We start from the raw sequence: 13,325 nt of genomic DNA, 5'->3' as shown, positions 1-13,325 counted from the left end.
TAGTAGGTATGGAAGGTTAATGACGAGACTGGTAGCTTCTCGTGTCTCATACGCTAGAAAGCTGTTATTTACTGGACGGAAAGTTTTTAGACACATACCACGCTACCACATCTACGTACAGGAATGCCCTCATCTATGGAATACCTTGTTGTTGTTGATTGGATTTTCCCGAGGATTTTCCATTTCAACATTGCACAGTGGGCCAGGAATGGAATCAAGCAGGTACAAATTAATAATGCTCTGGATTTTCATTCAATTGAGTTGACGTCTCCAGTAACTTTTCTTGGCTTAGTTAGGACTATAATTTGATGGATAAAACTAGTTCCAGTTTTTGCCTCAAAGATGGCGCAGCGGTACCAGCTTTTTTTATTTTGCACGCTAGAGGTTTGCTGTCTTGGGCAAATATGTACTGTATGCGTGATAATGTTTGCACCATTGTACAAATAAGGTTCCCGTTTCATCTGTGCAAACATTTCGTTGTATGCACGTAACCTAGTAGGCTGTGTATAAAAGAAAATGATTTACTTAGTTTGACAGTTGCACCATGACGAAGTGGCAGTGTATTCGTGATTTGTCCCAAGCGTCAATGTCGCAAAAATACATTTCAATTGCCGTGTGCGTGTCCCGGTGGACCGTCAAAAGGGTTTTAGACCGAGAAAAGAAAGGACAACTATCCGCGATGGTGGCCACAGGTCCTCCGTGGTCAGCTCGGGTTCCGAGGGTTATCGCTGCTATCAAAATGAAGATTCGGGTGAATCCAGTGCGTTCAATAAGGAAAATGGTAAAGGAACACGGGATCAGTGATTTTACGGCACGGAAGATCGTAAAGGAAGATTGCGGGGCGAAGTCAAGGGCACGGAAAAAAAAAACTCACATGATTACCAACTGCATCCGTTAGCTACGAGTCGAACGATGCAAGAAAATCTTGAACTTCCTTAAGCGAAAAAATCCGGTAGTCCTGTTCACCGGCGAGAGCATGTTTACCGTCGATCCCGTATCAAATTCCAGAACCGACCGGTATATTAGTTCTCTTCCGGTAAAAGGCGTGGCCGACGAGCACAAGAACGTGTATCTGACCAAGCATCCTGCTAGCGTTATGGTGTTTGGATTGGTGGCTTCCGAAGTAAGTATGTTCTTCCATGGATCAAAGAACAGTACGGTTTGAAGCCAAATGATGTATTTCAACAAGATGGGGCTCCGTGCCACACCTCGAACCGCACTCAGAAGTGGTTGCAGTAACATCTTCCGTTCTGGGCGAAGGATATGTGGCCGCCATCCAGCATCGATCTTAATCCGCTGGATTACTTAATATGGCGCGTCATGAATGCCAAGGCCTGTTCTAAACGCCACCCGAGTACAGCAAGCCTCAGACTAACATTGACCCGACCACGGAGAGAAATGGATCCAGACTACATTATTAGAACCTGCCATGCATTCCGGAAGCGTGTGGAGGCCGTAATTGCAGCAAGGGGAAACTCAATCGATGATTAACATAGTTTAAGACTCTGAAAAACATCCCCCCTTTGAATAAATAAAAAAACTCGAAAACGAAATTTTGAGATTTTGTTAAATTTTGACATTGCTTAATGGTGCAATCATTATCACGCATACGGTAGAACGTTATATTTTATGAAGAGTTGCCGAAGACATTAAAGCTGCACATCTTCAAATTACTGAGATATACCAAGTTTTGTTCTTTTTTTGTGAAATTCATGTTTTTAGCACAGCCGACATAAAACCTGCATGTTTTCATAGAACACGCATTTAACGCTCAACTTAAATTTATCTCAGTTGGTAGTACGGCCGCCTGTGGACGCGCATAGTCAATTCCCTTGAGTTTGGCGTTTACACACTACCACCATCTGTTGAGCGTACTGCCTATGACAGTGTACTCACCAGATGGCGGTAGTAGTTTAGTGACGATACTCAATGCGTTATGTATGTTTGTCTGTGTTTTGAGTATTAAAGGCTTGCAATTGCTCATTACAGCTAAAATTGTATTATTCGGAACTATGAAACTATGAGATAGTATAACGATATTTTTTATTTGTAAGACGCAGGAAGAGGTGGTAAAGTTTATGTACGACACATAAAACCTGTTAATTTTTGCTTTTACCAGGTCACAATAAGCAATTTTAGCTGTAATGAGCAATCGTAATGAGTGCACGCTCATCGTTATAGCAAATCGCTAATTGTGACACTCTGGAAGCAAAATTAACAGGGTTTATGTGTCATACACAAACTTTACCTCATCTTCCAGCATCTTACAAAAAAAATCGTATAATACCTAATAGTTTCTTAATTTCGAATAACATTTTAGCTGTAATGAGTAATTGCAAGCCTGGTATTATGTTTTGTAAATTCGTTCGAATTAATACTATTATAATTTGTAGTCGATCCGTTCTAGTCAATCAAATCGTTTCCAGAACAATATTTTAATTTGTAGAGTACTAAAAATAAATATATTACATGAAATTTCAAATAAGTACAAATCTTCGTATACCTCAGTAATTTGAAAATGTACAGCTTTTATGTCTCGGGCAACTCTTTATAAAACTTTACTTTCTACAACTTTGCCAAAGACAGCAAACCTCTAGCATGCGAAATAAAAAAAACTACAAAGGACAGCCCTATGTGGTTGTACGCAATGGTGACGTAGGACTACGTGGTCTTATATAATAAATTTTATTTGTTAACAGCAGCAAGAGCTTGTGTTTGGTGTAGGAATAGAAATTTGAGCGGGGTTCTCTCTGTTTATACTCTTAAGTATGACGCGCTTGACGTAGATGGCCCGCAGCGACTCACGAAGAGCTACTGATTCTGATCAATAGTGACATGTTGAAATTGATAAAGTCTTAATTTTAACAGATTCGTAGAAAAAATTCCTATCGATTGGCGTAATAAGAATTAAAATTCATCCTCTCTGGATCAAAATCAGACCACTTTCATGCCGCGACCGACTTTGGTTTTTGAAATTGCACCCCCAATGTTGTCTTCAAGAACATGGTATGTAAGATTTAAACATATCTAGATAGAGCTGGAATAAGGCGTTAACAGCTTTTGTAAACAATGACTTCTCTCGTTGATTTTTAGGAATTCAAGGCACGCCCACGCAAACCAACATTACCGCCGGGTAGGGAAAGTCTTATCCTACTTGATTTTGATGTTGATTTGCGTGGGCAAGGCTTGACTTTCAAGACACCATCGAAAGAAGTCATTGTTTACAAAAGCTGTTACACGCTAGTTCCAGCTCTATCTTGATATGGGAACTGACATTCGATTAATGACCTTGACAAATGTCCAAAAAATACTCTTTTACAAATGTATGGTGGTCCTGAAAAGGGCCGTTTTGCCGTGATGGTTGAGTAATGCTGAACTATTAGGGTGTTAAACACAGATGAGGCTGGTGAGCTGTATGTTTTTTGGAATGAGGGTGATGCGCTTGGCATAGATGGCCCACAGCGATTCACGAAGAGCTACTGATTCCGATCAACAGCGGTGCTGCTTCTTCCTCCTTCTATGGATGTTCATGTGGGCTGATGCCGACTACCGGCCACCACCACACACGGTGATTGGAACTGAATCCGATCAGCGGTTGTGGCCAGCCTTGATAGCCAGCTGCTTGCGGGGAGCCTATTGTTGTGTACTGGAGAACATCACCACTCACCACGCTGTGATTGAATAAACGACGTTTGGTAAGACCGGATGGAATTCAACTTTGAAATCTGTGTTAGGGAATTCGCTTTTCGCAGGCAATCGGTGATAATTTTAATTATAATAGCAACAGTTTCACAGTCGTGCAGTTTTCAATATTGACATTTTGATGAATGATAAAGTCTTAAATTCAACAGATGCGTAGAAATATTTCTGATCGAATGGTGATAAAATTATTGAAATTGGTCCAGGGGCAGCGGAGTTATTAACGTTCAAAATCTTTCATAATGTTGTTACATGTTCCATTTTCTGTTTTCACAAAGCCCATATAGAAATCACAGACGTAGTCCTACGTCAAAAAGTTGGGATCGCTGCACCATCTTTGCGGCAAAAACTTGAACTATCTTTATTCAACAAATTATAATCCTAACTAAGCCAAGGAGCTTTGCTCAAGGCCTCAACTCAATTGGATGCAATTAAAGAGCGTTATTATTATTCTTGCTAGATTGCATTCCTGGCCCACTGTGCTTTGGTTGAACCGGTGTAGATGGTAAAAGAAACAACGGCATGTATCTGACGGTAGCAGTTGTGTACATTAATTGAAAACTTTTATAGCTTAATTGAGTCTGGAATAGTTTTCTGTTTCCGTGCTGTAAGCGTAATTAGATATAAAAGAGTGAAAAAGGCGTTAGCTCTTAATGATTTGAACATGTAAGTTTTTTGGAAATACATGGCTATGTCTTATTATCCAGTCATTACATGGTCATGATTTGAAAACAGGTCAAACTGCAAGATACATTTATGGGTAATATAATTTGTAAAATGGGGACCTTAGATAGTCTTGTCAGACATTTTTGCGGCCTCCTTGGACATAGATATCTCCCAAGTAGAATTTTATAAGGATTCTGCAGACTATGATTTAGACTTGTAACATGCTTTAAAACCGTGATAAAACTTGCAATGTTACTTAAGTTTTGAGCCTTTCATACAACATTCAAAAGTGTTTGAAAGAACATACCGTGGAAGTGCTTCAAAGATCACTCAGTTGAGAGACGGCAAAACGCTCGCAAAGGAAGCGTAAACAGCCTATAAGAAGTAGACTGCTTTATATGTTACTCCCCGGCATAAGGTACATAAAGCAATTCCAATCTGCAATAGTCCGTAGGTGCGTCAAACTCACCTATCTATCACTCCATTACGACGGTGAATGACACAGACACGCAACGTTGTGCCGTTTTGAAGTCCCGTTGGTGAAGACAATGTTGCACCACGTTAATACATACATTTAGGCCGTTGGCAATATCTAGGAACATTCCTCTTAGTCCTAACATACTTGTTGATAATGTTGATTTGCCACGGTTGTCACTGGTTGGACAGTCGTGTTATTGATGCCTACAGTTTAGTGACATAGGCATTAGTAATTCGATTGGGACGTGAATTGAGTTGTTATTCTATCTAAAGAAAGCCGACGTAAAGTCCCAGTAGGGGCGTAATAAAGCCAAAGAAAAATAATAAGAAGCGATACAGGTGTATTTAGAAAAAAGAACCATAGAGGTAACTCTAAGACTAGAAGGTCCCGAAAAAAACGTGCTCAACTTTTTGGCTCAGCTCTGGTACTATCTTCGGTCCCAAGCTAATCGATTCACCCCTCGAAACATAGAATAATCCATTAACCCCTCATTTTATCTGTCAAACTTTCATAGCGAATCAAAACAAACATAGTGTAGTACTAGAATTTCGACAAGAATGGGATACGTTAATTGTTTGCTTGGGACCAATAGGCTAGTCAAGTAGTGAGCCAATTTCAAATCGATAGTTTCGCATTGATTGTTGGTAGAACTACAGTGAGCTTCATAGAAGTTCAGAGAGTTTTGTTCAACTGCATCAAGTTTTGTGTATATGTGTCCAATATTACCAACAATCAATACGAAACTAACGATTTTAAATTGGCTCACTACTTGACTAGCCTATTGGTCCCAAGCAAATCGATTAACGTATCCCATTCTAGTAATAATTCTAGTATTACACAATGTTTGTTTTGATTCGCGATGAAAATTTGACAGATGAGGGGTTAGTGGATTTTCCTATGTTTCGAGGGGTGAATCGATTAGCTTGGGACCGAAGATAGTACCAGAGCTGAGTCAAAAAGTTTCTTCGGGACCTACTAATCTTAGAGTTACCTCTATGGAAAAACTGCGTAGGTACCTGCTGATCTTTTTCATCCATGACGATTTGCTGGATCTTGTAAGGGACAAGGAAACATCGAAGGACATTTGAAGTAGTTCATTTCATCTCAAACTCTGGTAAGGAAGCAGCTTGTGAAGCTGAAAGTGGTTGAAGGTTCGTCGATGAGAAATCACCTGAAGACTTTCGACGACTTGGTACGACAACTAAAGTTGGCCGGAGCGAAGGTAGAAGAAAATGATGTCGTATCTCAGCTCTTTGTGACTCTTCGTTCAATTCCCTCGTTACCGCCCTGGAAAATCTTGGAGAAGAAAACCTGAAACTGGATGTTGTCCAAGTGCGCCTTCTTAGTGAAGAACTCTGGAAAACCGATCTTGCCAAGAAAAACCTACAGTCTTTTCCGGGTCGAAACAGAAGCATGAAAAGTTCACAGGGAAGTGCAACCGTTGCCGCAGGGAGTGCACTTATAAGTGGGGACACTCTGACATAATACTGGCATCTCCAACAGTTACATTATTCATAATCAAGATTTTCTAGAAGTACATTAAAATATTATGTCAAAACACATTTCTGTGGCCCTTATTACGAGTGTCATGGATTCCTTTGCAACATATCGGTGAGATCTCTCCTTTATTAGTCCCTTAACATTCATTCCATTATTATATGACTCATTATATGCTGGGTATGGGCCGGTCCAACCAGGGCACCCGATTGAAGCGATTTGGATGGGGAGAGTGGAATTGTCAACTTCCTGTCGTTAACAGATCGTGAATTGAAGTCGGGCTCTTCTTCCCCACACATTGGGACATCCCCTCGTGCGATGGCTTGTACATTACCCTGTTGTAGGATTTTATTGTTGGAAGGATATTCTCTTTGATCCCGCGGTTCGCCCTCCGTTTTTGGCCCTTCATACAATGGTAAATTGAATACAATCAGGTGTTGTACTTGATCAAGTCGTACGAGGTGGACAGTCCACTGTCTAATTATTGTGCCTGCAACAATACATATAAAAAATCTACACATGAGCATCATCATGAGCATGATTAACCGCCCACGGTTGCTACTCTGATATTGCCAAATCAGCTGTAATTACACAGAGAACCAATAGACGATGCTTGGGACTAGCAATCACCCTCAATGTGTAAAAACTTGTGATCTCAAAGTAAGCAATACCAGCGCCAGCCGGGCCCGATCGCAGCTCAAGAAAGGAATAGATACACTGAAAATAAAATTTCGTTTATGCAACGAAATCGCTCGTTCGTTCTACGAATTTATTCGTTGTTTTCTGCAACGAAATGGATTTGTATATTGTATGAAGCTAGTTTCGTTAGAACTGTCACACTCGCTATCGCTACACCCAACCAGCGGGCCACAAGTGTTGGATATGGAAACCGAAAAATGTGGAGTGTGTTAGTGAGGATGGGTAAAAATAACTTCATAATTGGAAGGAATAAACATGACAAAAAATAAAAACAGGCTTCAGACCGGACTCGTATCATGAACCTTGCGATCGTCAGATCTGTACTTTATCCATCGCTATATCTGTGCTACGTGAAATGGTAAAGCTAAAGGCCATTTTCTCGCGAACCGAAGTCCGCAAAGGCAAACCAACATAATGAACAAGTAGGGGAATGAAGGTTTCGGTTCGCGAGAAAATGGTCTTACAAGGTTTGTTTACAAAATGGAGTTAAGGCCATTTCAATTGTTGGTCTTGATGTAGTCATAGTAATAAATAAACCGATTGACGAACCTTGAATGTGAATGGGCCTGAGAATAGACTCATGATGGTCGCTCTTAGGCCGCCGAGCCCCTCACTTCACATCATACCGTTACTCGAGTTGTTGTAACCATTCAAACCCGGAGCAAACAACCAGCACCAGGGGGCAACTGTCGGGCGAACTTGTGTCCTTGCGGACGCCAAAACTGAGACAAGCACCCTGTGGCGAACCGGTGGAACCGGCCAACCGTAGATAATCGAGTTCAACGGGCGTTGATCATCTCTTTAATGTGAAAGGACCTGCAACCGACGATCTTTCAAATCCGAAAACTAAAAGCTACGAAAATGTACTAAGGCCTTCATTAAGTTCCACTTTCACGCGACGTTCAATGTTTCGATTTGCTCTTTACGCATTGCTCAGGCTGTCATAGCATGCTATGACCGACGTGACGATTGTTTAAGCCCTGATTAAATAAGCTATTCAAATGATATTACGTTCTCGAAAGCAGTATCGCTTTTCTTATGTTCTAACTAAAACTATAGAGATAACTCAGATCTGGTACTATCTTTGGTCCCAAGCTAATCGATGTACCCCTCGAAATGTAGGAAAATCCACGAACCCCTCATTTTATCCGTCATACTTTCATAGTGACTAGAATGGGGTACGTTAATCGATTTGCTTGGGACCAATAGCCCAATTTAAAACCGTTAGTTTTCACCGGTTGCTAAAACTGCAAAATAGATGACGCACGATCGAGATTATCATGGCAGGAAACAAACGGATTATTTTTAACTTTAACTGAGAAGGAACAAGCGCACCAAATCCAATCACCATTAAAACACAACCTTCAACAAATTTTGAAAAATTTTGAAAAGAAAGAAAAGGGAGAAAAATGTACACAACCGCATAAAACACATTAACAGGGAACATGACACTTCCTAATACAAAATCAACCACCATTAAACCTCCATCGAACTCTTTGACACACATCTCACATCTGTCAGCATCAAATTTATGAAACAACTTTTCTTTTTCTTCCCGGACGCGTACATAGCATTTTATAAAATAAAATTAGGCGCAAGTCAATTTGATACGCAACTTGCCGCCGAGTTCATTATAAAATGTCAGCAACAACCACTTTTACCTTACACTAAAGTAGATAAGCGCTGAGCAATTTACCCAATTTAATTTTAAATTTGATTTAAATTAACTTCACAATTCAACAGGCATTGTGACTACTTCTCCGACTCTTGGTATATAAAGTAACAAGGACTAAAATGTGTTCCTTTGATTCCCGAAAAATCATGCTCCCCCAATTTGAAGTTGTCAGCACTAGGGTTCGGAGGTAGATCTTATACCAGTCACCACGAAAAGGTAATCTACCCGAGGGGGGCGACTCTATCTACGCTGCAGGAAAGATTGTGTTGTGCTGTAACTAGCTGCTCGCACGCTGAGTAGATAGAAAGAAGATTGATGACGATTCTGAAGATTTCCTACAAAAAGATGATGCGCGATGCAAGTAGATGCGAGAAATGCAAGAAGATTTTTCGAAGATTGATTCGCTAGTGTGAGATTTTTTGAGCATCTAAATTAGAGATTTAGATGTGTCGCCCCCTCGAATCTGGTTCTGTATAAAAAATCTACACTGGTCTGCTAAAAATTCAAAAAGCCTTCTTCAATTTTATCATGTCTTCACAATACATGGATTGTCTTCAAAATGTCTGCGGGATTAAAATATGCTCACAAAATTTCAAATGGCTTCAATTCTGGCGTCCTTGTGTAAGTAAAAAAGTTGGAAGGGTTGTATACTAGATACGACCGCAGGGTTGGCGTTGGATAACGTCTGTTATGTGTTGTACTTAATTGTGTATATTATATTTTAGGAATATTCCTTAATAACTCTTTTGCGAAAGTTTGGTGGCCCTGAAAAGGGCCGTTTTGTTGGGCTGATGTTGTTGACAATGATGGAACGGGCGACCTTGTTGGACGCTTATATAGTAGAACAGAAAATATCAGAGGTGTCAGATACTCGCATACGTACGTTAAACTCTTTCTTGATAATGTTGTGGCCCTGAAAAGGGCCATTTTTCCAACGCGCTCGGCGTAGTTGCCCTTGCGGAGCAGACGGTGAATACGACCGACTGAGAACTGCAGCAGCTGGGCATTCCATGACGGCGGCCCAGTATACCGGAGCACTAGCACTCGGCGTAGTTGCCCTTTCGCCCCCAGGCTCTGCTGCCGCTGCTCTGCTGCCGTTGCTCTGCTTCCGCTGCTCTGCTGCTCTGCTGCTGGGTCGACGATCGGATAGACAATGATGGAACGGGTGACCTTGTTAGACGCTTATATAGTAGAACAGAAAATATCAGAGGTGTCAGATACTCGCATCTGATGTCTCGGTTGGAGAAAGTATAAGAATATAAAAAAATCAATCGATTTTCACCATCTTTAGACAATGGTTTACTTTTAACCATTTTTCAATAGTTTACAGAATGAAATCAATAGTTTTGAAACATTCAGCAAATTGCTAGAAATATTTCCAATCGATTGATGCCATTATCTCGTAAATCTATCGAGAGACGGTTGAGTTATTATCGTTCAAAATCTTTTAATTTTTCGTAACGCATCCAAAATGACGGTTTTCAATTTTGTACCCCCGTATGTTGCCGAAAGACGTTATCCAACGTCAAAATTATTGTTAAGCTCGTTACTGTATAAACAGCTCCAAGATCAATGTTAACATTAACATACGTTTGGATTTTAGTTCCGTTTCATGGCACAATACTTTGCACTTTTATTCTATATTTTATGAAATATATTTAATAAATTTGACGTTTGTTTTATGGATAAGGTTATCTTTTGAAACATCATTTGCAATGCTGAAGCATGCTGATGTCAACAAATAAATAAAAAAAAAAATTAACATTTTCAGTGTTGGGAAAATATAAAAAAAAATTAAATCTCACCAATGCCCAAGATCACGCTTGATTTATTATATTATCGTAGCTACGAATATCCAGCTAACAAAACTCACCAGGTCCAATTCTAACCAAAGCGTGGTGAGTTTGAGTTTTATGATTTTTGCTTAACATCCGAACGCGACTCGAAACGTCACATTTTCATCAAAAGAAGTAACATCTACATTTTACTTCATCCAGACAGCTCTATACAACATCCCAATCAACAGCTGGCTACAGAACGACTTGAACATTACGCTGATAGACAACCGCACGTTAAGCAACAGGGAGCTACTTCTTCATGTGTCTCTAAGACAGTTCAACAACGAAATACGAATTTGGAGTCTTTTTGGAGGATTATCAGTAACAAAAATCATATTAATAATGCTCATCCTTCTCTATCTTAGACGGTCAATTGACAGAGTAGCCAAGAGAATATCTAAACTGAGGAAACGTAAACAGAAACCCAGGAAAGAGGAGCCGGATCTCGAGGAAGTTGAAGACAAAACCCCGAAGAAACCAAGTGCCGCGAACGACACTTTTTCACTTTTTCAGTCGATTTGCGACCTCTGTGTAACCTGAACTCCGATTCTTACCTCCACGCGATGCCCGACGGGGTTGCTGACGGTAATATTTGCCGTCAGTAATGCGAACAAGAACGGGGGATCATCGTCGTCACTAATGCACTATTGTTCATAAGTCGCTAGTGTCAGTGATGATGATGACAGAGCAAATAGATAGGTTTTAGCCAACTCTAAGTAGCCCGTGATTATCGCTACCTGGGAATGCTAATCGGCTAGGTGCTGGTTAGGATTTGGCCATCCTGAATGAACTATATCCATTTCTTCAAGAAGGTTTGTTTAAAAGGACGTTAATAAATGGAAGCATGGAAGCTCTCTTTTACCTTTCGGACGTTACTGAAGTAGCAAGTATATAATTTTAATTCTGAATAAAAGTGTTTTTTTTTAAATGATACAGTGCTAAGTGTTTTCGACCATGAAATATTTCGTTTTGTTTTAATGTGACTTGAATGCAATACGCAAAGGTTTTCCTTCTTTCGACGTGGTTTGACGTTTGTAGTATCATTCGACCTTTTCGACGTTTAATCATCTTTCTCTATCATGGTTTTTCCCTAATCTGTTTGCCTCTTGCTTGCACTTCTCCAATTTAGGCTGTGAACCATTTGCCGAGTTAAATTTAACTCGTAGTTAAAAGTGACATTTCGAAAGTTATTTCTTATGTTCGAAAATCCCCGTGCTGTCGATCGACCGGTTTTCGAGCCACGGTCGTCAAAATTTAACTTCTTGTCTGTCAGAAATAACCACGCTCGGATAGCAGGGTTAATCGATAACTTTCCATCTGTCAAATTTTAACCAAAAGTTAAAATAATCCACCAAATGGTTCAGAGCCTTAGTGGGAAGTTCCGTTCAGCACTAAGCTTGCTCGCTCGATGTTAGGCTGTGAACCATTTGCCGAGTTAAATTTAACTCGTGGTTAAAAGTGACATTTCGAAAGTTATTTTCTATGTTCGAAAATCCCTGTGCTGCCGATCGACTGGTTTTCGAGCAGAACTTAGCCAAGGTTGTCAAAATTTAACTTCTTGTCTATCAGAAGTAACCATGCTCGGATAGCAGGGTTAATCGATAACTTTTCATCTGTCAAATTTTAACCAAAAGTTAAAATAATCCACCAAATGGTTCAGAGCCTAAATGGTTCAGATTGCGCTTCTTTGCCTTGAATGATTGCGTTAAGACGTGTTCTGCCGAATCATGAAAAAGCAGTGAATATATCGTGCGGAGACCGTGTTAAACAATACCCGAAGGGAGTTTTACACGCATATGTTGGACAACTATTTTGTACATGCTGCAACGTGGACAATTTAAGGAAAAATTCAATCGACAAGCATCTGAAATCATAACAGCACTTGCACAAGTTAAAAGCGCAAGAGGACGAGGCTCGGTGTACATTGATTATTTTAGAGAAAAAGCCCTAAGCAAAACGCTTAGCAGTGCGTACCAGTTTTGTCTTGATTATCACAATATGGACATTTGATCTGGTGCACTGAGGAATGAGACAACAAACATGTCGCAAGGCCTCCTATGGTCCTAGGCTCACAGCCATGCGCTATTCTGGCAGCATCCAATAATGCAAGCACAAGGGTCCAATCAGCCATTTAGGCCAGCCAACCAACATCGACCTACTCAATATGGCCAAACAAATCAACCCAAGCCAGAACCGATGGATGTTGAGTTATGGACCTGGCGATAGGAATCAGCATATCACACCACATGGATGGAAACAGGCCAATGCTTACTCGACAATGCACTTTGGAAACCGAAGAATTCGACGACCAGCAATTGTCAACTTAGCAATTGACGATCGGTTGCCACCCAGAGGAGTTTTGCTGAGACAGCAGGAACGAAAAACAAAACCAGTTGCAGAGGCAGGAGCGAGGGTAGTTTATGTTAGGTTCTAGGTGAGAACAGGAGTTATTCAGATTCAGTGTAAAAAGTGAAATGTAATTGCCTTTAAGGGAATAAAGAAAATTATTTCTTTATGATGCCAAGAATCATCCTGGCATAAGTGTTGATCCCAGCATCCGGTCAGGAAATATTAATTACGGCGATTGGTCACAATTAAATTTCAAGCGACCACATCCACCGTCGCAACAATTTCAAAATTTCAAACGTTTTGCTCACCCAGTACAATAAGAGCCAGATTATTATGATTACTATGATTACTATGATTGCTATTATCAAGATGAAGAGTATTATGATGCCAGTACAGTGCTATCTTTATCTCTATCTTACGCACT

General features: G+C 40.3%; 1 protein-coding gene across 2 annotated transcripts in view; it reads right to left on the bottom strand.

Annotated features, from left to right (window-relative positions):
- The window catches only part of LOC135706900 (cytosolic carboxypeptidase 6-like), a 51,031-nt gene that overhangs the window by 15,006 nt on the left and 22,700 nt on the right, over positions 1-13,325 (bottom strand). The window lies entirely within an intron of this gene.

Source organism: Ochlerotatus camptorhynchus, unplaced genomic scaffold (genome assembly GCF_037179485.1).
Source record: "Ochlerotatus camptorhynchus isolate MF236.1 unplaced genomic scaffold, CSIRO-AGI_Acam_v1.1 ptg000294l, whole genome shotgun sequence".
Taxonomy (NCBI): Eukaryota; Metazoa; Arthropoda; class Insecta; order Diptera; family Culicidae; genus Ochlerotatus; species Ochlerotatus camptorhynchus.
The sequence above is the reverse complement of the archived record's forward strand: the minus strand, read 5'-3'. Positions and strand labels throughout refer to the sequence as shown.